This window comes from Echeneis naucrates, chromosome 24, assembly GCF_900963305.1.
Source record: "Echeneis naucrates chromosome 24, fEcheNa1.1, whole genome shotgun sequence".
In the NCBI taxonomy this organism is placed as follows: domain Eukaryota; kingdom Metazoa; phylum Chordata; class Actinopteri; order Carangiformes; family Echeneidae; genus Echeneis; species Echeneis naucrates.
The window spans coordinates 14,978,125-15,002,442 of NC_042534.1; positions in this window are offsets into that span (position 1 = coordinate 14,978,125).

The following is a 24,318-nucleotide window of genomic DNA, read 5'->3' on the forward strand; positions in this document are numbered from 1 at the left end:
TCTGTCACTGCAATTGACAGTGACATTGCAGTTGACAACATTTGACAACATTTATATTCTTTTGCTTGTTTAGAGAGATATTTATCATTCGCTGGCCCACTCATCACTACCTACGTGGGGTAGGTAGGTTTTCATGGGTTCTTTTAGCTGAAGGGACAGACTCTTTCCTTCTTATGTTGTTTTGGCTTTTTTTTTTCCCCTTTTATTAACTCTTAAGTCGCTGAGTTCACAGCGTCGATGCATGGTCATCCTCCGCATGCACAGCTGGTGACTTATACATACAGAGGAGGTGAGGAGGAATTTGGATGATCGGGTTTGATGTCACCTCTGTTTAGATCTTTTGAGGGAAACAAGGCTCTGGGGCTAATGCTGCAGTCACCAGTGCTCACCCTTAGGCAACTTCAAAACTCACAAAGCCTGCCAGAAACAGTGTACTGTCATTTTTGAATGATCACAAACAATTCTATTCCTATGTAAATATGTTGTGTGTTTTTTTGGATGTAGGTTGCTTTGCCACCTGCTGCTATTTTTGAAGTTGACTGTCTTTTTCATCATCAGATATCACCTGTGACTATCTAACTTGGAGGATAACATCCAGCTGTTGTATTTAGAGCAAATTTGGTATTTAATTGTATTCACCAGATAATCACAAAGTTTGTGTGTTGCTGCTGGACACTTAGAGAGCAGTGGGCTTATCAGATCTTTGTGTCTGAAGGCAGAGGTGTGTTGTGGCTGGAAGCAGCAGCAAAAAGAGCAGTAAAACTTCACCCTAACGGTAAAGTTGTAAAGCTGGGTGGGGGACTACAGAGTCTATCACATCGCAAAAAAGTATCTGTCATATAAAAAGAGAAAAGAAAAAGAAAAAAAAAAGACAGAAAGAGAATAGCTTTGAAACAGAAATTTTACAGCCGACAGCTACTTTTCCGTTTTAAGCTTGTCAAACGTGATATCCTCCAACCCTGAAACAGGCATGTTTCAGTTTATTTTCTCAAGATAATGTCTCGTCACTATCACATGTGGAAATAAATACAGAGACCAGGAACTTGGCTCTGTCTATCTATTCTGCTCTGTTGAAACTGGTGTCCCAGTGACGCTGGGCGGGGTGAAGGGTGAAACAATTTCTCTATCATTATAGTCATTACCTCCGGTCCTTATCGTCACGGATGTTTGTCCAAGAAAACCATTACATGGGCACAGTTTTTGCAAGATGACGGTGCTATCCCTGATGAAGATGAGGTGGAATTAGTCTTTGAGGCTTTCATTGCTTAGTCAGCATAAGGCAACCATTTACTTTGCACTGTGCACCCATTCACAAATCATACAAATTGTCCCATGTTCTCGGAAAGAGGAGACTGGGGATTATTATCAGGGAAATCATGCAGTGCAAATGGAAAATAGATGCAGGGTGTAAGCTGCCAATTTACTCTTGAATGCCCTACACCTCTGGCAGAGTAGTCATTTTTCATGTTATATGAATGTTTCTATTTAGCTCTGTTCTTCTCTTGGTAATTGTTGATGTGTTCCTTTTCCTTTTTTTTTTTCTTCATTTCATCACACATTGTTAACTTAATAGCTGCCGGTGACGGCTCACTGTGTGAATGAAGTGATGCTTTTTGCTGCAAATCTTATGCCGTCATACAAGATGGGGCCGACCTCCTGTGTGGGCTTTGTTTGAAGAGTCTTAGCTCATAAACAAACCATGAGGGAGTTGCAGCAGGATGTTTATGGGGATGTGAGGTAGAATGAATTAGGAACCGCAGGGGTTCGAGCACTGGGACCCCAGCCACTCGCACATACATACGCACATGCGCTCACGTATGTGTGCAGATGTACACATCGTGCAGCAGTAGACCTTCCGGAGTTGTGCATCCTGCAGCCAGGCTCAATAAAAGTCCGCTTTAGTAAAACCCTTTAGTAAAACTAGTAAAACCCACTACCAAGCTAAACACACCACCTTTTATGTTCAGTGAAATAACCATAAGTTTTATTTGTAATTTCAGTGTGCTCTGCAACTGAGCTGTAAAAGCCATTTTCTCACACTGTCTGCAGGGGACCCCAGATGGGGGAGAGAGCAGCAGGCATTTAAAGGCAATAGGCAGGGAAGAGAAGAGTGAGGATCTATCAGTCCTGCACCCATCTGCAACGTTATAACCCTGAACCTAAAGCAGAAGGTCAACACTGTAATGCACACATGGTTAATAAAAGTAAATTAAAACAACAGATTTGCACAACTTCGCCTATTATACGTGTTCCACTTGCTACTTAATGGTTAACATGTGTCTCTTGTTATTGCACAGATCTTGCGGTGGCTGTTTTTCGTGGTATTGTTCTCCTATGGGAACAGAAAAACCCTAGCCTCACTCTTATTTGAAAAGTTGTCAATTTTTTATCTGTAGATGGCTCTTTCTAACCATTTTGGTGCATTTTTTTATGCAACAGCCCTTCATTTGAACTTTTACTTGGAGGCTGGTATTCTCGGGAAAAACATCAGTCTGAACTCAGAACACAAGGCTAGAGCTTGACTGAGTGACTGGCTGAGTGCTTATTTGTGTATATTGCGTGGTTGCTGAACAAGAAAAAAAACAGACACATGACTTTTTATCCCCTGTCTGCATCTTTCTGACACTAGATGAGGGTGGTACAGGCCTCAAACAGATGATGACCATATGTCTCACGGGATGGGAGCCTCTACCCTTGGGTCAAAGCAGAAGTTCAGGATTGCAGAGTCAGTTCAAGTGAAGGGAAAACATTTCTTTTGTAAAGAATAATTAATATCTGTGACATTTTTAAATGATGCAGCTGTGAGTTTGCCTATATCCAGTTCATGAAAACATTCGGACTGTCTGAAATCTGGTGTCAGTTATGTCCCTCACAGGAGGAATCCTCGCAGGAAGTCATATGTTTTATGTTTCCAACAGCAACAACAGCGGCCAGTCGATGAATATGACAGGAAAATGATAGTTGTTATGGCTGCAGAAGCTGAAAAAATAGAGCGAAAAAGAAAATAAAACATGAGACCGTTGGCACGCCACAGAGAAGATCCTATTACAAACATATTAAAAACGTCACCAAAGTGAATTAATCTGTTGTAATCCCATTTTCAAATGCCAAAATTTTACACTAAAATGAACCCAAACCCCTGGTGGCCTTGCCTTGAAACTCCCTAGAAGGGAATGTCAGTCTTGAGAATTTAGGGTCTTCTGGGGCTGAATTTGTTTTTGAGTTCACTGGGCGCAACCTGACTGCTCAACTGATTCTCTCTTTTACCAGAGGAGTGGGCAGCAGCAGCAGCAAAGGCTTTAAACAGAGTAAGAGTTAAAAAAAAAAAAGCAAAAGCCTTGAGTAAGAAAGCCTTCCTTTATGTGGGTGAGTGTGAGATTAAGAGCGAAAAGGGGAGAAAATGATGTTAAAATGTGCTGGTTCTTTCTCTGTGTGCGTGTTTGTGTTTGTAGGAGTGGACCTTGGTATAAACCATGACCTGCACCTCCTGTTGCCTTCAGCGACAGGTTCAGCAGCAGAGGCAGCAGTGTAACAGTGAAACCCCATCCAAAGCAAACACCACACCACCTCTGTTTCACTCAGGATTCCCCACTACTTGGAATTTTTGTTTTCTAAAAGGCGCTCTTTGTCCCCTTTGAGGTGTATTGATCTGGCGAGGCACTTGGTAGTTTACCCTCACTTAAAACGGGCCCAGGTGGGTTGTTTGACTGAAACAGATACTACCACCTGAATATGCATGCTGACGAATGGTCACAGAACTGCCAGTAAAACCTTTCTATGGTCCAGAGTATCCCCCTCTAGTTCCCTTCCTGCAAAATTTCCGTCTGAGCAATAGGTTCAAAATGAAAATTGCTGCATATACTTCAAATTACAGCACTCATTTTTTACTTAATTCGCAACTTTCCCAGCTCGCACATTGTGCTTTCATGAGAAAGAAACCAACAAAAACTCATTCCGGATTTAAAAAATCATAAGCACGAGGCTGAAGTAAGGTTTTATATAGGAGTAATAAGGAGAAGTCTATGTTTTTTCCTTCTCATGCCTCCACCTAAATGGTAACAGTAGAGTTGTCAGCATACAAAGCCCAGCATTCATACATTGGTCCACCTTCCCTCAAACGCCCACGGCTCTGACAGCATACAGAAAACAGCAGCCAACAGGATGGAGAAAAGCGGAGAGCTGATATTTCACGGAACGGAAAAACATGAGAAGTACTGAATAAATAGTGCCCTCAACACACCGTTTGGAGCATTGAAGTCTGAAGGGCTACGTGTTTCAGAACAACACGCCAGTGTTTCAAGCTTCACCCCTTTTAATTATCAAGAAAAGCAAAGGTGTAACTGCTACACCAGTACAGCCCATGGAGGAAAAAAGCTGGGAAGACTGTAGAGACGAGTGTGAAAAGGACTGTATGTTATTTATACTTTGGGGTTTTTGTTGTGTACTCCTAAAGCTCTCTTCAGTGAGAGGCCCCTTAAAGTATGATATTTGCCATCTATCATATGTAAGCAAGAATCTTGCCAGTCCACTTCCAGGCAGTGACCTCTTCAACCTCTGTCATGCTTTAAATGAAGTGCTTTGAATCACAAATCCAGCGGCACACAGCACCTTTAACAGAAAATCCTATTATTAATACACCTGAGTCTTTATATCAGAGCTACAGCAAAACTACTGTAATCAATCAATCAATCAATTTTCAATTTGCAAGATACTCGAGGGGTTCATATAGACACAGCAGGGGGTAAATCAGCGTGGCGAGTGCAAAACACCTAAAACAAGTCATCTAAATTAAATGAATAAATCCAAAACATTAAAGCTTTGTTACCAAATTCAAAAAGCCTAGGATGTGAAATGACTTTGCCATATGTTGCTGTTTCACTGGACCATGAGAGACCAGTTGAAAAGAAACCTTCCTTTAGGTTGTTTGTCCACTGCAGAAACGCGCGTGCTCGTCGTGTGGGAGTGCGACTGCCAGCCACCTTGACTTCAGCAGCAAGTCAGAGATAGTCAGGGTTCACTGATCTGTGAACGAGATTTCCTTTTATCGCTGAGAACTAGGAGCCAGAGCGATTGGACTTCTCAAGGACTGCTCTCGCAACACTGCCACCTTTGAATCTCCAAACAACGGATACATTTCAAACAGATTTGTTTGAAAGGGTTCAAGTGAGAGATTAAAAATGGCTGAGTGGTTTAAAACGATGTAAACTCTGCTTCAAACAGTTAATTCAAGCAATGTGACTGTGCTCCCCCTTTGACTTTGATGCCTTCATTTGTCCGTCACTGTCCAGCTCTGCAGTTACCTCTATGCTTCAGTGGATTGTGGGAAATACAGACACTGAGTCATCGCTTCCTTTCATGGTCTAAAGTTATGATAAAACATTCCTTTGACGTGACCGTATTTCATCTCTTTAATTTCACACTGTACCTGGGGAATCTCATTTTTCACAGGCAGCGCCACTGGGCCATTGAATGAAAGTGTCTTCCGAGAGCAGAGCAACTGCGTGTGTGTGTGTATTTATACGAAATATATTCCCCAGAGTATCCAAACTTTTAGGAAACATCACTGAAGCGATTCTGGTAAAACAAACTTTACAAATGATTTGTTGCCATGTGCGTGATGTGGAACACAGATTTCTGTTAGCAGACCTGTGCGAATGAATGTGTTTCTCACGCACAGTGTCACTAGCAGGGACACTAATATGGTTTCAGGGGCCCAGTAGCTGTGTCGACGGGCAGCAGGTGGTCAGCAACCACTTGGGGAGCCAAAGCAATCCAGCTAACGTGTTTACTTGACCTTGGCCTGCCTTCAATTGCTCATAACCTGAACTGAGAATGTTTACTGAGGAATCTAATCTGCACAAGAGCATTATTAACTTTTGCCACCATCGTCGTTTCTGAATCTTAGGTGTGGTTTCTAAAACTCAGTGGTTTTCAGCTTTCAACTTTGAGTCAATTAAATACTGAAGTAAGTTGAACAGTGGCCTAACAGTGTCTTCTACTGTGTTTCAAAAAATTTAAAGATAAATTCAATTTAAAAAAGATACAAAAAAAAAAAAGGATCATCCAGGCCAAGTTAGCAAACTTCATTTCATCTTGAGGGACATGATACAGTTGAAATGCTGAGAAACAGATTTTTACTACTTAATAACCTGCAGGATAACATAATCAGTCAGTTAAACATTTTCATTTTCTGTGATGTTTGTCAATGATACAGTTCATTTCATCTATGACTGTTACATCTTTTTGTTAAGTTTTGATTTTCTGGCAACATGGTGACGGCAAAAGTCTACTGGTCTTAAAAAGAAGTCTGTATTGAAATTAAAGGGTAGATGGGTGGAACTGTGGGTGGATGGGTGTAATAACTCACTAAATGTTTTTCAAATCAATTTATGGTCTCAGCTTCTAAGTTTCAAGTTTCCTTCAATACAACATGATGCAGATTTTTTTATGAAGAGGAAGATATAAAGCAGGGTATGAATACTGTGTGATGGACAAACTCTACCACACAATCAGGATGGAGAGACAGTCAGATCCAGACCTCAGCTCCACCTTCCTCTGCTGATGGTCCAATTCCAAGCACACACAAAATTTAATTTGTTGTCATGATGAACGCTAAATTTATTCTCCATTTCGCTTCAGCTTTGGCCTCTTCTGACTCTCAGTAAGTGCACAATCTGATCTCATGTTCAGCGCTGTGAACACAGTCATCCTGTTATTAGGTGCAGAGTTGGGGGGTAATTCGCTGTGAGTTTGTCTCTTTCAGTGACATGTGTGGTCATTAGATCGGTCGTTAATATGGAGCAGCTTTGTAGATACCTGAGATTTTTACTCCCTTCCCTTCCCAGCTGTGGGCTGCACTCTTATATCTCTGTGTCTCTACTTGTGGGTAACTCACAACTATCTCCCTGCGTTATCTATTTGAAGTACTCACACCTGCAGGTACAGCAATATCACACTGGATGCTTTGTGCTGTTTCCTTCTTTGTGGGTCACTGTGTTATGTCTACGTTTTGCATTACTAAAAAAGTCTCTGATGGTGCAGCTGTGGGCAATTTTGCTCTTGTCTCTGATCACCACTCAGTTTAACTTCACCATAAATCTGAAGGGGCTCATGTACACCAGTTTGTGGTGCTACTGTCAGGCTGTTTGTCATCATGTTTTCTTCTGGGGACTGCTCCCAGAAGATGAGCAATGGATTCTAACTGGGTCTTCATCCAAGTCCTTGTCTGTTGTGAACATTGTAACTGACCTACAGCATGACTGCAGCCAGGGAGCCACTAAGGAGGACAGATGGAGACAATGGATCCCTGTCAGGTGATGGTTAAACAGGAGGCAATATCACATGTAGTTAATGCGATGTAGCCTGTCCCATATGTAAACACATGCAATGAATTTCCCGCAATTAAACAAAAACATTAATATTACATATGAATTCAATATGAAACCAGTTTGGAAAAAAATTGGCAACATGAGCTTGTAAAGGGAGAAAAAGAGGCAACACAAGTCACTGAAACTCAGCATAGGGAAGTCCTGCGGCTCCAGACATTGATCCACTTCTTAGTAAATGAATGAAGGGAAGGTTCAGGCTCACACTGTGGAGCGAAAGGTGGCAGAGCCAGTTCATCACTTTGATGAGTTACTGGAGGTGGGGAGAAAAAAACAGAGGCCTCTGCTGTGCTGAAGGTCCCTGGGGCTCTTTAGAAGGAGGTGCAATCCCTCACCATTCCAATTTTCTGAATCAGACACTTCAATGAAACTTCATTAGAACTCAGCTGATAAAAGATAGATTTAATCTATAGTAAAAAAAAAACAACCAAAAGCACACACAGCCGCATTTTAAAGCCTTCTTATGTAAAATAAAGTCACACTGAACACTGACAAGACGATCCGTACATACCAGAATCTCAAGTAAAAAAAAATTGTAGTAACAGAACGATTTCCTTTTGTTTACATTTCAATTACTGTGCTGTTGTGCTGCAATCCTGCACGACTGTATGGCTTTAAAGCAAACTAAATGTGTTGTTACTGTGTCTCTGCATGGCGAGGACAGTGATTCAGGATTTCGCTCACGACATGCTGGATATTGGCATTTGCATTATTTTTTCAATGTTCCTAATGGCCTCTGTTGGTCTGGGCAGACACACGAATGGGAGACAATGTTAGCTCAAATTTGACTTTAAAACATACAAACAGGATTGCTCCATCCAGCTGGGCACAGCTGGGCCATTAAAGCGTGTGACTTCAGTAGCTGCTTCAACCTGCGGCGCTGAGAAGAGGAGTCCTGCTGGTCAGAGATTACAAGCTGCAGGCTGTTGGCTGCAGAGGTCAGCAGCAATACTGAGGGGCTGCCATGTCTGTTTAGGCCCAGAATAAATGAAGAACGACAGAAGTTCATTTTCCCCACACCCACACACAACAGGAAGAAGAGTGCAAACAGCCCCCCTACCTGAGGGTAACAGACCCGGCAGACAAAATCGCAAACATGATAATACACATGCCAAACGCGGACACCTATGCACCAGCACAGTTCCCAGTAAAAAGCTCACAGCTCACTCCCTGTAGTGCAGCATAATCACTCCTCACTTCCTCTGAGCTGCCATGGTGACAGCTTGAAAAACAGTCCGACTCCTGGTTTTTAGGGCGATGGCCACTTGATAATTGTGGTTGCTGTCAGGTGAACATCTACAACTGACAATAACTCTTGTTTTCAGGGAATAGGCTTGGCAGCATTTACTTTTGCTACCGTTCACTACATTTAGTTCAGGACCAACCGTAAAGTAAAACTTTTAAAAGGGTGCTTTACTGGCACAAAACAATAGTAGCCCTGTTATGGTTTTGCGTGACTTTTGAGGAATATCATACCTTCTCTCTGTCCCTTAATGTTTCCTTTCTTTCTCTGAACTGCAAAGTACCCAAAAACGATCTTGAAAAAAAATGAGCAATCGCGTATCAATGGTTGTGCCATAGCTAAGGAGCTAAGGAGCAACAATTCAGATTGGTCCAATTGGGCTCCTTCAACTTCTCATATTGTGTAAGTAATTCTAATAACACACACAATTCCAAGTGTAAGACTGAACAGTTGCAGTTCTGTATGCTGAGCATCAAAACAGCGGAAACCACAGAATTGGTTTGTGTGATCTTGAAAATGAAGGACATAGATCTTTTAGATCATCTGGTGCCCTTTTGCCGGCTGACCACAAATAAGATGAGTGATCAACAATATGAAATGATCCTCATTATGTTGGTAAACAATACTGTTTGGCATGCCGTGGTGCCAGTTAGATGGCGGTTAGCTCCCTATTTCACTGTGGTCTGCCAGCTCAGCAGAAACACCTACAACGTCAAACATCTATTTTCCATGCATTTAGAGGGAAGAGGCAGTTCCAGGGGGCACGGTGCTTCCTGGACCTTTTTCAGCCGATCACAGGGCTGACAAACAACCATTTGCACTCACTGTCACGACTACAGTCAATTTGGAGTCATCAGTCAACCCAGCGTGCATGGCTTTGGACTGTAGGAGGAAGCGTGAGCACCCATACATTCACAGGGAGAAAAATTCTGCAAATAAAAGCCCCAGTGCTCAGGTGTTAAACCAAGATCCTTTTTACCGTGAGGCGACAGTGCTAACGACTGCGTCGCTGTTAGGCCCGATACATAATCAAGTCTACCAGATCGAGACCTACGCCAGATGTAGCCAGATTCCCAGTATTCGTCCCCTTGCTTCAGGTCCAACTCCATCTTTAATTCAGCACGTTTAGCTGATGAAAAGCATCAGTACTTTTGCAGGTTTCTGGTCAAAAACTGAATTATTAAAGACATCTCAACATTCCGACCCTTCTGTGCAGTCGGGGAATCCCCTGATGGCTCTGCAATAGATCTTCTGAAGACCTTCAGTATCAGTATCAGATTTCAGGGCAATCCATCCAGCTCTTGTTGAGTTGTTTCACACAAAACCAAAAATGTCAACTTTAATGGCCTCGTTTGATGAAAAGTAGAGGGATTATTGAAGTCTTTAGGCTCCATTCTTTGGGGACCATGCAGCTAATCCATGAGCAGCTGTTGAAACGTTTCTGGTAGACTGATGAGCTACGGTGGACATCCTGACCAACAGTAAAAGTACTAAAAAAGTACAAACAAGCTGACTGAAAAACGCACAGTGGAATCTGTTGGAATGAATTATATACCTCACAATAGCAGGCAAATTATGGTAGTTGCTCTTGCAATCGCTCCTCACGTTGTTCAAATAATCTATGCTGCAGTCACTTTGAGGTTTGACTGACTGAATATAAAACTGTCAGCGGTGTTTCATCTGCGTCCGCTTATCTCTCGGCTACAATATACCAGGTGTCTTAGCTTTGATGTAAGCACTCATCCTCATGACGTGTTGTCTAAAGTGTTCCCCATGTCCCAGCTCATCACCCAATCTGTCCTGAGAAATGTTACTGCTCGCTGAAAGGAGGCTACAAGTTGAAATGCAGTTGTTGGCCGATCGAAACAAAAGCAGTGAGGCAGTTATGATAAGTCTCCGAGAAGGGCTAGGATGAAGTCTGTTTTTGAAGGTGATTCAAACCAGACCTCGGCCAAACAGCATCTGCCAATAACTTTAAGCAGTTTTCTCACGTTCCATGGATAACTAGATAGGAAAGTTTATCAGAACCATTCAGACCATATCAAATAAATCACATCATCTGATCATATAATTTGAAATACTACCTGGAAGTGTTTGTGTTTGCTCCGATCTGGATTATAATTAATATAAAAAAAAAAAAAAAAAACAAACATCTGCAAGCACCATCAACAGTCAGTCTGGAAAACAACTTTGAAAACCTGAAACAAGTGCTTGAATTTCCCAGTCTATAAAATACCATAAGGCTTTATTTGAAAAGAAGGCTTAACATGCTACCTCACATTTCCCCTTTCCCACCGCATGTGACTTTGAGGGGGTGGACAATAGTTCAGGGTGTCTGTCTATCCTAACCTCAACCATCCTGTATCTGTCCTGCCTCAGCTTCCTGCGATGTTTTGCGCCAGTCACAGTCTTTCATGCATGTCAGAGCCATATATTTTATGTTCCCCTCTGCCCCCTGCAGGTCCGGCCGCTATGACTCAGAGCAAGAGTTGAGGGAGGGCAGGAACAGGGAGAAGAGGAGGCCCTGGATGGATGAATGCCTCCATCCTTCCTGTTTCTAAATGATACCATTGAGGAAACACCAGCTGGGACCTGTAAAGGTAAGATCTGAGGTTTTCAGAGACTTTGTTACTGAGAAAGTCGAAGTGGGGTCATATTTCTTTAATGTATCCTCGCTGCTGATGTTGAATGATGCTCACTTTATTGCGGTTACAAACCTTTGGTCAGTGGTGGAAGTACAACAATTTCCTGATTACACAGAACTAAACTTGTAGCGTCCGTTTTTGGATTGCCTCAAATTTTAAGAAAAATTCAGGAAAATCAGCCAAAGAAAGTAGAAAACAAAACATGTTCACTACAGTCCTGGAATTTTGGAAAATTAGGAATAAAATTATCTTTTTTGTTTCATGCAGAGATGAAGTTTTTTGCATTTTTGTTGTCTTCTGCAGAACAGGAATGAGAAATGTCTTTGTAACTTCAAAAGTGCATTATTTAGTTGCTTTTTGCCTGCCTCTTTCCATTACAGGTTGAACATCGATGGAGTGGTTAACATTGTTACCTCACAGCACGGGGGGGTTCTGGGTTTGATTGAGAGTCCCTGAGCCCTCTCTGTGTAGATCTGGCTTGTTCTCCCTGCGTGGAGTTGTAAGTCCTCACCGGGTTCCCTCCAGGCCCCGCCAGCGTGCACCCACAGTGCAGAGACATGCAGGTTTAGGTTAATTTGTGACTCTAAAGTTGTGAGAGTGAGCGTGACTGTCAACGGTTGTTGAATGCAAGAATATTGAGTTGTGCAGCGTTGACGTATATCGTTTTCTTAAGAAGTCAACACTAAAGCTGTAACCAATAATAATAAAGCAATGTATTTTTGCACATTTCTATTGTAAACAATGGTCAAACAAAAATCATTTTGCAAGCAGTATTTCATCTGAGGGGGCCATTTTTCCAAAACAGATACCTGTTTGTAATACAATGCACTGCACGAGGAAATAGGAGCTCCTTCTGAGAAAAAGCGATGATGGAACAAATAAGGAATGCAGCAGATCATCAGATCTTAGGGCTTCCCTTTAAAGTGATGATAAATGTGAAGCAGTTCTTCAAGGTGTAATGTGATCAAAGGCGCAGCAGACGCCTGGCTCTGGTTTATGAGAGCGCGGCAGTCAGCCGACAGGCCTTGGAATCAGAGGGAGGAATTCACTTTTCTCTGAGTGCACATCTGTGCCTCATGCCAGTGAATGGCCTGAACACATTCAGAATCCTCTTCTCAGAGCTCTTCATTCCAGTTCATATGAAACTAGGTCAGGTGCCACTGACCTGCCGTTTAACATCATTAAAGTCTGAATAAAAGACTTTTCAAGAGATACCAAACACTTGTGCTTCTAACATGAACTCGCATGGATCTGCTCTTATTACTGTAATGGCCCTTGTTAATGAAACTGTTGGTTGTTAGCTTATGTCAGTGGCTCTTTATTCACCAACTGTTATCCAGTGTAACTGGTCAGACACTCTCTCTGTAGCCTAACTCCCACTACCCAGTCGAACAGGAACACCAACCTGCGCCCCTCAGTCTCCTCACTAACATAGCTGTGATGACTGAGATGTGTCAGGTGTGAACACACCTTCCAAAGAACCTGGAAAACTCTTTACTGAGCACAGTGTAACACAGCATTTACAGTAAGATGTCACCTACCCCATCTGAGCATCTGCTCTCTAGGTCTGTTTTTGCACAGGAGCCAATAATCAGGTAAGACTTGAATAGACTTCAGCATTATAAAACAAAGTCGGATGTTTTTGTGTCCAATATATCAAATCGACTTGCCCAGTTAGGCCACAAGCCATAGAGGCAAAATGAATTCGGTTCATGCATGACAAGCATCGCAGGTTGGTTTTGGCTGATGAAACGGGGAACAGGATGTTGGAGAATTTGGTTAATTGGAAACATGATTTTATGTAAAAACAAAATACAGACTCGTGACTAACACGATGTTTGAGTCTTTCAGGTCAGGGTGCAGAGAATATTCAGATTGAGCTGCTTATACTGTGCAGTAAATCAAAATTCCCAGCATTCCCTGCCAGACCACTTGAGAGAACAACAACAATTTTAGCACAGAGTGCGGCACAAAGTCAGGAGAAAAACAGACACATGGGGGAATTTTCTTGTTTCTTTTGTTCTTTTCTCTTTTCATACTCTTTTTTTTTTTTCACACTTAATACCCTCTGCTTCGCCCGTCTTTGATATATTTTTAACCTGCCCCAAATAGACACTGACCTTTTATGCTCCATATTAGCATTATTAATTTTCATGTCTGTCCAACAATAGCAACCATTGTCTGATCAAGTTTCCACTGTGTCTCAGAAATTTGCTTAAAGCCACATCAATCCATCTTCTGGTCACTAAGGGACAACAAAACAAGCTGGCTTCGCCTTGCTGTGTATTCTGGCAACAACAAACTGAAGCTAGGTCCCACAACATAACTCCCAAACTAGCTGAGAAAAGAAAAGCAGCCTGTACCATGTTCTCCTAGAAAATTCTCTTTGCTGGGTTAATCCTCATTGTTAAAATAATTGAAATGATCTTCCTAGATACCTACTATCAACAATGACAAGACGCAGTGGACCGGTTATATAGTTGCAATATGCAGAGGGCTTGCAACACATATTATAAACACAACGAACAAAAATACAGTTGTTGATATGATCTTAAAATAAGCCATGTGAGAAAACAAAACTTTAGGAGACTTTTAAGAGCTCTGATCTTTTCTACCACAGCCATTCCTCCTTAAAAGTTGGACGGAGTTTGTGAGAGGACAAAGACCAAGAAAACTACACAAAACTTGGCTTTCCTATTTGTTGTGATGACTTTTAACCCCCCAACAACTTCTACAGTCCACATTAGCCACTAGTCAGATCTTTTAAGTAGCACAGAATAATTATGTTAAATAAAATATGAAAATATCTTGTACTTGAAAACAGTCAGACACTTTAGGACAAGTAAACTGGAGACTAAATAATCTCGGGGTTTTAGGACTTTGGCTTGTTTACACATCCATTCATTCAGTCGTTCTTCTTCTACCGCTTATCCGTTTTTGAGTTATGGGGGTTGCTGGAGCCAATCCCAGCTCACTCTGGGCGATGGCGGGGTACAACCTGGACAGGTCGCCAGTCCATCACAGGGCCAACACACAGAGACAGACAGAGACCAACAACCACTCACACTGAGACCTACAGACACTTTAGAGTCACCAGTTAACCCAAACATGATGTCTTTGGACTGTGGGAGGAACCCAGAGTACCCGGAGGAAACCCACACAAGCATTGGAAGAACAGAAATGTGGTTTTGAAATGCTAAATAGTGTCATGGTTTGTCTGAAGGTTGCGGGTTTGGTTCTCTCACCCTGACCTTCTTGTGGTAGGGCAACAGTGCTAACCACTATGCCGCCGTGCTGCCTGTTTACACATCCATCATAGACTAATTCAGGAAAGCCATCCTGGCCATTTCTCTACCTCAGGTTGAATCACTTCCTTATTCAGTTTATCAGATGAGAAAAACTCAGGTGGGTTCTCATTGTTGGTAAACACAAACTTCCTTCTTGGTCCTGTTAGTAGCAGATTTGCGGATCTGAGACTGGACAGCTGGCCTCCACTTGGCTCCTGTCAGACATGACTCCGCTGGGATCTGGTTTACATTTTGCAGCAGCAGCGACCCAAAATTAGCTCTGCATGCTCTAGAGACTGCAGCTCTACTCATGTGTGTTCATTATTCTTATAGAGCAGTGAGCAGCAGTGTGACTGAACAGGACGAAACAAGTATTCAAATTCATCGCTGATGCTTTTTACTCTGACACATTCAAATATTTGTGAACACAAAAATGTTCCTGCTAAGTGGATGAAAGGTTGTTGGTCTCAGTAGTCTCAGCATATATAAAAATAGAATCAGATTTATGGAGTTTGAAAATTTTCATGTTCTTCTGTAACACAGACCCAAAAGGAACCGGATAATATGCGCGAAAAGTTGAAATCATTTACTTTGTAAAACACACAGAAAATGCTGGTATTAGTGGAATATGTCCAAAAGTTGTTCAAGGTTTCTCACACCACCACCTTCCTGCCCTCCTCACCCAATCCTGCTCCTCCCTCAGTCTCTCCCCCTCTCTCTGCCAGTCGAGGCAGATGGCCATCCACCACGAGCCCAGCTCTGCCAATGGTTTCTTCCTGAAAGGGAATTTTTCCTTGCACTGTGGCCAAGGTGGATTGTTGCGTTCCTGTAAATAAAATGGTCTCAACTCTGATCCAGACCTGCTTTATGTGAAAAGTGTCTGTGTTTAGTGCCATATAAATAAGTCCTACAACTGAATACTGCCCTTTATCAAAATCAGGCAGTGCAATTCATATACTGCCCATCAAAACGCATATAGGTGTGATCCCAGCCAAAAGCAAAAAGCAAATAACAAAAAGAATTAATAACGACAACAGCAAAAACACAAACAAAAGAAGACTAAGCTAATATAATTTAGGAAAAAAAAAAAAAAAACCTAGCCAATCAGTAGACAAGCAATCCATTATTTACTGTCGAGTAACACATATACAAAAGAAAACAACACAAAATAAAAACATGATGAGTCATAGCTGATCAATCCAGAGAAACACCTTGTCAGTTCATTTTTACAATTAGCTCTAATATATACAGAGAGAGCCTCAAAAAAGCCGACACTCATGTTGTGTCGGGTCCTCCTTCCCTTCAGTTTTTCGGTTTCGGAACTTCTCACAGTCCGCAGATGAGGTTTTAACACCACTAGGCGGGAGGTTAGCAGTAGCTGTAAATGGGGAGTACATTTTGTTAAGTGGGCCATGACAGTAGACTTAAAAACACATGCTCAGTCTCCAGAAGAAAAGGCCTCATGCATCCCATAACCCTATTTACAAGTGTGGGTCAAAGGTTGCTTCAGGGCAACCCCATCTCTTTGTTTGTTCAGTAGGTCACCACCTGGATCTGTTTGTAATCGTGGTCTCGGTCTTAAAATATGCCTTTGTTACAGTAGGGGGAGGCCAAAGTCATTTATTAAACAGGTGGGAGGAAACATGTTGACAGGCCTGTCTGGTGTGTTTCATAGTCAGAGTCACAACAGAAGAGGAGTGTGTGCATGTGTGTGTGCGTGTGGGTGTTTGAGAATGTTTTTATATTCCTCAAATTATCCCTGCCTCTCTTTGTGTCTCTCATTGTGTCCTTTATTGACTTGTCTCTCTCTGTCTTTTAACCTTTCTATCTTTTTCCTTCGCTCTCTTTGTCCTCTTGCCCCCCTGCAGCTGAGAGGTCACTTGTCTCCAGGCAGAGGAGCAGAGAACAAAGATAAGTGTATCAGCAGGGAGGTGTCGGCCTGTTAGCCTTTCACCAATCTGCTTGCCCGCTCACTCACACTCGTGCACTGACAGACACACTGAAGAGTTGAGCTCTCACTAACTGGTCCACCTCATTGATTACCCAACAATACACATGTAGTTATCCTAACAAAAACACACCCCTCCCAGTGCTGAGGGCTCTGAAACAGACAGACCAATTAGTGAGCATGAGAGGAGCCGGGGGCAGCACGGTGGAACGGTGGTTAGCACTGTTGCCCCACAGCAAGAAGGTTGCAGGATCGGTTCCCGGCCTTCGTGTGTAGAGTTTTCAGGTTCTCCCCCTGTCCATGTGGGTTTCCTCCAGGTACTCTGGTTTCCTCCCACCGTCCAAAGACATCATGTTTGGGTTAATTAGTGACTCTAAACTGTCTGTAGCTCTGAGTGTGAGTGGCTGTTGGCCCTGTGGTGGACTGCAGACCTGTCCAGGGTGTACCCTGCCCCTCGCCCCGTAGGAGCTGGGATTGGCTCCAGCAGTCCCCAGGACCTGTAAACGGATAAGCAGTGGAAGATGAGTGAATGAGAGGAGCAGGTTTCCAAAGAGTGTCCTGAGGTTAAGCTGTTCAGACAGCTGCTGTTTTCGACAACACTTTCGTGAACAGACTTGTAAACCACTGATACATCTCACAGTCTCCTTTCTTTCTCCGTGGATGTGATGTAATTTGTTTTGACGCAAGAGTGCGATGCCTCAACCTAACTGATAAATAAAATAATGGCGGAAGATGGACAGGGCTGCAGAATCAAGAAAGAAGTGCTCGTGGCAGTAAGGCAATTAAAGCCCTCTGTTCTTTGAAATCACGTTGCTCTGGGTTCTCAGGTGGAGGCGTGAGACAGTGGTGGTGTGGCATCTGGTGCGATATCCCCTCAACTGTGTATATCCTTCCACGTAGAAAAAAAAAACGCCCTGCTTTCAAAAATATTTTTTCTTTTTTTCCAAAGGACTTTAATTGGATTCGTATTTCTTTCACGCTCTTATTCTTTTAATAATTTTAATGAGACTTTTGATATTACTACTTATTTGCTATGTCAGGATAGTGTCTTTTGGTGTCTTTGCATTTGCAGTGCTTATCATCAGTTGGTGCTGCACTCTGGAACACAAGCAACAACTGCGACCAGTGCTCCCTCAAAAGTGAGTCAGCGAGAAAGTTTAGTGACCCCAAAGTTAAATGTTGAATTATCTTAAATGCTAATGTGTTAAAACATTGGATGTCAGATGTGTTAATGTTTTGAAAAAAACAAAAACAAAAACAACTAATTAGAAAATGGTGCAAAAAGTGAAACGCAAAAGCGATGCTACACAGAGGACAAACAGGCATTTCTCCTCCCAACAGAAACCTGGGTTTGATTTCCAACTTTGGTGCCTCTGTCCAGGCTATTTTCAGAACACTGACAGTGTTTGTGGTAAGTCTATGAGGGATTATGCTTTTGTCATCGCAACAGCTCCCACTGGTTGCTGCAGAAGCAGTGAGAAGCTGAAAAAGCTTCCCAACACTTTATATTTTACGTGTCTGATCTATTCACTTTTTTTTTTTCTTTTGTCTTGATTTTTCTCTTTAGATTTTCACATCAAGAACTTGCTCTGCCTCTCCAGAGGGCAAATCTTCAGAGCACCTTATTAGATTTATCTGTACAGAATGCAAAAGCCTGATTGCGTATGGCGTCCATAAGGATGTGACGGTTAACTGCAATGCTGGGAAAGTGGGTCAGCATTCACACACTCCACATTATAACCATGACAATAATGGATTGAAAACATCGCTCCCAGGGATGGCCCTTAACCTTCTTGTATGGATACGACTGGTAGGCAGTTGGAGAGCACTTACTTTGATTTAATTTAACCGATCGTGTTTGCATTTCATGGTTGTTAAAGTTGTCCTCAGATAAATGAAAAGCACCTGGAGGACGCTGAATGTTTAAGATCATCTGGAACATTTTTAACATTCCCCATGAAATATACGGTGGTGTTTCTCAGCTAGAATAACAGCAGCTGCTGCTTTGCCCAAGCTATCATTTATAAACTCAAGACAATTTTGAATTTAAAACTGTGTTTTCCGTAGGAAATGAGGACATTGGAATATTTTATTCTAACTAGTCAGTTTTTAAATATAATTCTATGCATATTGATCTCTTTTGCTGCTGATAGTTACACATAAAGTGATTTTGACTGAGTCATGAAATCTGTGCAATGTGTGTGCTGAGAAAAAAAAAAAAAAAACATTATTGTATTCTTGCAGTATCAATTTTGGGAACTCTGACCACGGCTGTTGATGGAAGTTTCAGATCAATGCAAGAATCATCCTTTTCCAGGCAGCAGAGGGTGACAGAGCAGTGCCGTCCTGTGATGTTGATGACACTTATAGCCATTAGTGTAGGTGAAATGAAGATGTGTGAAAATCCTCAAAAGGTACAAAAAAGTTCATTCAAAATAGATCTGAGAGGAAAATGCAAAACCACAGAAAGAACAGTATCATAGATATAATTTGGATATTATGAATAGCTGTAAAGGAACCACTTAAAAGTGAGTCAGAAACTGTGTACAAATGTCTTGTTTTCATATCAAGTTATACATTTATACAGCTTTTATTTCTTATTTTTTTCCTAATTTTTATTTGAAATTTTGAAAGTAAAACAAACTTGACATGACAAAACATTTTTCCAGTTTTTGAAGGAATACAATAGGACAAGACACAACATGACTTAAAATACTTTTAAAGAAATACAACCAATGCCAAAGGTCCCTGCTAATTCATACACTGTCATATCTTAAAGAGCAGACTAGTGACGCAAACAATGGTGCAAAACAAATAAAGTGTGGTTGATATGCGTTTGCGTCATCAAGTCTCCTGTTTATCTTTGGCACACATCACCTTGACGGTCCTGCAGGAGAGTGTTACAGCTAACGTGCTCTCTCCCTCTTCTCCACATGGCAATCATTTGCAGACAAGGGAGACACATTAGTCAGGCTTCAGTGACAGTGGCAGATTGTTTATTACGTCCAGTGAAAACCTAAAAATGAACTTTGTCCCTTTCTGTGATGATAACCAATTTGAAGACACAGTAAGTCCGTCAGTGAGGCCCCAGTCAGAGTGACAGGCCAGTCTTTATTATGTCAGGAGAAAGCCATTTAATCACAGTTATCTTGAAGGAATATCTTATCGTCACTGACCTGTGCATCGCGCCCATCGCACTGGAGAGTCATAAATGTCATTGCTGGAAAGCTTCTTGTTTTACACCTCCTGCCCCTGCTGCGTTGGAGCATGGGTCATAGTAAACCCCTGCACACAAAACTCTCCTGTTTAACATCTGCTCTGGATAAAGAGCGTGGAAGCACAATAAAAGTATCAAATCAAATTCATGTGTAATGGAAAGATGCCTGGTGCAACAATCTGTTGGCGTCATGCCCCCAGAGGACTGCTGGGGCAGTTGGTAAGGCTAACTGTAGTTATGTGATACATTCAACAACAGGGACGGGCAGGTCAGTGGTGCAGGGCCACAGGGGCGCGTGCGCAGCGGTCAAAGTAAGAACCACAGCTATTGAAAAAGCATGGCTGTGATTGGCCAGGAGGTGGCAGCACATCTGGGCGAGACCTTGAGAAAGGAAGTTATGTCTCCATCCTGTCATAAATGAGTCACGACAGTTTTCCCCCAGCAGTCAATACATTGTTTTAGTCCTCAGCAGCTCAGTTGCACCAATCGGGCAGGTACTGATTCTCTCCCAAGGTCGGCACACCCTCTTCACATTTTTTGGCATGTGGCTGGTTGTTCAGCCAGCGCAGCTACAACGTGACTCAAATTTGAAGGCAGATGTCATTTGTTTCCCGGAACAATAACTCTTGAAATGTTGAAAGATAGACTCACTTTTTACAGCAGCACAATAAAAGCATTCCTACTGTGTGTGTCTGTGTGTGTTCTATGCTGCTGCATCAGTGTTTGCACCTTTTATTAAAACCCTTCATTAGCCCTTAAGGAGCATGTTTTGCAAATATTCACCAGATGCCATAAAAAACTTTAGACAGTAAGAAGCTCGTCAAATGAGTCAGTCGTAAGTTACCAATCTGCGCGTGCAGACAAGTCTTCATTGAACTGAGCTGAACTTCTGGAGCACGTATCAGGAACTACAGTTGAGGTGAAAGCAGGAAGTGCTACAGTGTCTTCAGTGGAGCACAGCTGCAACATTAGACTGTGCTGACAGTTCTTTTTTTTTTTTTTTTTTAATCCTTGCAAACATACAAAATGCTTCCCAAGGATCATACTCCAATGTGGACACACACTTTCCCTGGCAATCACTCACTCTCTCTGTACTTGTCGCCTCCTTGTTCCCATGGTAACGGACCATTCCAGACAGGCTTTGAGTCCCATGAGAAGTGTAACATTCAGAAACTGAAGTCTGTACAGCGAAAGAGGTCAGAGCAACTTAACACGACAGAAGATTCAAAAATCAAGATATTAGGATAAAAGATAAATAAATTGAGAGAAAATTGTATTAAAGTGACTTGGTGCTTGTGGCCTAAAGTTAGATCCTGCCTTTTTTTTTTTTTTTTTTTTTTTTTTTTTTGGCGAAGCAGGATTAACGCAGGCTGAAGAGAGCTAAACCAGCTATCCCAGTATCAGAAGAGGTACACCCTATTGAAGCCAAACTCATAAAATGGATTAGAGGTCGCTCTGTGTAGAAATGGGAGGACATGCTTTGTTTCCCCTTGACACCAGAGCACTGTCTGTCAAAATCAATGCTGGTGAAAGCCCTTCAGCTTCAATTAGATCACTCTCTTCAGTATTTTCCCAGTAATCCAATTACCCTACAACGGATACCTGCACGGGTAAATGCATGCACATAGAGTTGGTATGTTTACAAAACTTATTCACAGTTCTGTACTCACATAGGCACACACACACACACACGCGTGCGCACACACAAACAGGAGTGGAGTGAGTAAGACCAGTAGATTGGATGATCTCATCCTGAGACAATGAGAAATGATGTCAGACTTCAGATCAGGCACTCTCATGCTGCTCTGCTACTGTAAGCATTTCTGTTTTTACAGGCCACGTGGGTTTGCAGCACAGGAGTGAGCATGTTTTTGTGTCAGTGTGTTTGTTTCAAAAGAAATCTGGACAGCGAAATCGGTTCATCAGCTACTTTTCATCTGGTTTTCTTTGACTCAAATCTCTCTCTTCTGCTGAGGTTCCAGATGCTGTTTTGCTCATTTCTCTTCCTCCTCCCAATGCTCTGCTGCTTTCATGTTCTGTAAAGTGTGTGATATCCCGTCCTGCATCTCCAGAGCTTTTTATTCCCCCCTCAATGTCTCCCATGGGTATTCTCAATATGCTCAACTGTTTCATTTGGTCTTCCCTACTTATTTTCTACTGCTCTGGTTCTCCCTCTTATCTTTGTTCTCCCAGAATCACTGAAATAATCAGTTTGATCTTATATCCTCCTCCCATCTCTTCCTCATCTCCCTCCTCCTCCTTTCTCTTCTTTCTCCTGTCTTTTTTTTCCCCCCTCTCCTCTCTGATCTCATTTCCAGGATGTGTGCAATGTCTAATGTCACACATGCTTTTACCGTCAAGGGTGGTTAAGGAGAGAAATGGAGAGGAGGAGAGTAGAGGAGCGACAACAGGACACACCCTAATGTGACCTCATGCATGTCTCTCTCTCTCTGGTGTGGAGCTCTTTCATCTCGTGCCTGTGGACGGCGTGTCGTGGTGACATCATGTTTGCAGTGTGAGCTGAATACAAGATCAAAGGGCGTCACTACACCTCCGCTTTTCCTAAGTGTTTGTCCTCCAGCTTTGTGTTTCTGTTTATTCCATTTATATGCTGTCTTGTAAGCACAGTTTGATTGGACTTTAATGCCAGTGATGAGTGCAATTCAGGGTCAAAACATGAGAAAGTCCCCCTTTCACTATTTCAGTACATCAGGGGAAGCTGCTCTAGAGTGACTTCAGGCTGATAACCAAGTCTGCAAGTCAACCTTCAAGGAAAGTAGATATTGGGATAGATTTTTTTTTTTTAACATGAATTTCAAAAGGTGCTTTGATAGATGAAGAAAGCGTTAGTTGGAAAATCCGCCCTGAGTTGGAACTACAGAGGGGTTTGAATTGGTAGAGGGTGGAGGATGAAATCTGATCCGCAGCTCATGAAGTTATTTTACATGTTGTTATCTTCCAGGTTCTTTGGGTTTGATGTTTGAAACACACAGGTTCACTGTGAGACAACATTAGCCCTCTGTGGTAAGACTTATTTAGCCATCAGGCCTTTTTATCTCTTACTACACATATCAAACATGCACATATGAAAGCTTGTGACAGAAAGATCCTGAGTAGCAAAGGTAAAGTGGCCTAATAATAATAACAATGTAATTGTTAAATTTGGGTCCAATACTGGCATAATAACATATCTGCTAAAAGACTTGCAGTTGTAAATAAGCTAAATGTGGTTAACTTTGAATGCAGCATTAAATGAAATTCTTTTTGCCCATAAATAAGAGCTTGTGAACCTTTAAAAAACCATCTGCCTTTGAGTCTTCATCTGACACTCAGCACAAAATAAAATATGAGAGGCACTTGCTGACACACCCATTTATTATAAGCTCGAAAAACACGCTTGAAACACTAAAAAGTTCAATTCAATTAACTAAAATTGTTTCGTTTTTTGGTCCAACAAACCTACAAAAACCAAAAGATTTTCCATGTACAATCACAAATTAAAATCTTTACATTAGAAACAATAATAGAATGCTTTGCCTTTAGTTTTTCTAATGAGTGAAATAAATAAGTACTTTTGCTTAGTTGTAGTTGTAGTTGATATTAATCTGATGCTCAGCAAACATTCTTAGTTAATTATGTTCGAATAATGCCAGTCAGCAAAGGGTTTGTAATAGTTGCAGCAGTTGTAATAAGTTGACAAAGCTCTTTAGTACCGGTATTTAGTAGAATAGTATTTGTATTTTTCTCAGTAGCAGTCCTAAGACATACTTTTTATAATACAGTGCAATACAGTACAGTAGAAAATGTTCCAACCTCTTATGTTTACAGTTTGAATCTAAATAATTTAGTGTCTTTTGTGCTTACTGCTTATACACGCATACACACACACACACACACACTCATAAACTCAACCAGTATCTTCCAATTTCTCAAACTACTTCAGCTCAACTCTCTCCCATGTTCAACAAACATACGCACTTACGCACATTATCACACACTCCTGCACCATATAATAAAAGAGTGATGCTACCACCCACCCTGCAGTACAACACAAAGAGCTGACAACCCTCCCCCCGTCCTGCCTCTGATCTCCCATTGGCTGGGAGGTTCAGATGCTGGCAGTGCCTCAGACCAATAAGACGTCTACAAGGTGATGTCATGGAGGCAGCGTTGATGCTGTTGCTGATGCTGTTGCCTGGCGCCTGTATCAGTGCAGCCAGACGGGGGTAACCGTAGCTACCGGTCCACCATCAGCAGCTGAGAAGACAGGGACGGAGCTGGGTAGGTCTGCGGCACGCACTTCATAGCTGCGCACAACTGCATTTCCCTTCTGTCACAAAGGGACCTGAAGGTTAAGATTGATTGTGTAACTCAATGATGCCTACGTGTATGCGTGTGTGTGTGTGTGTGTGTCAGGAGGGTATAATGGGGTGAGGGTGAGGATAGTGATGATGCGGTGGTTCCTACTCACAGGAGAAGCAGGAAAAGACTGAGAGGGAGAGAACTCGGTGTACCCACAAACTGTATGATGTGTAATGTGTGTCATTTATTATTTATCCTCCTTATGTGCAGCTGCAGCTTTGTGTCTGCACA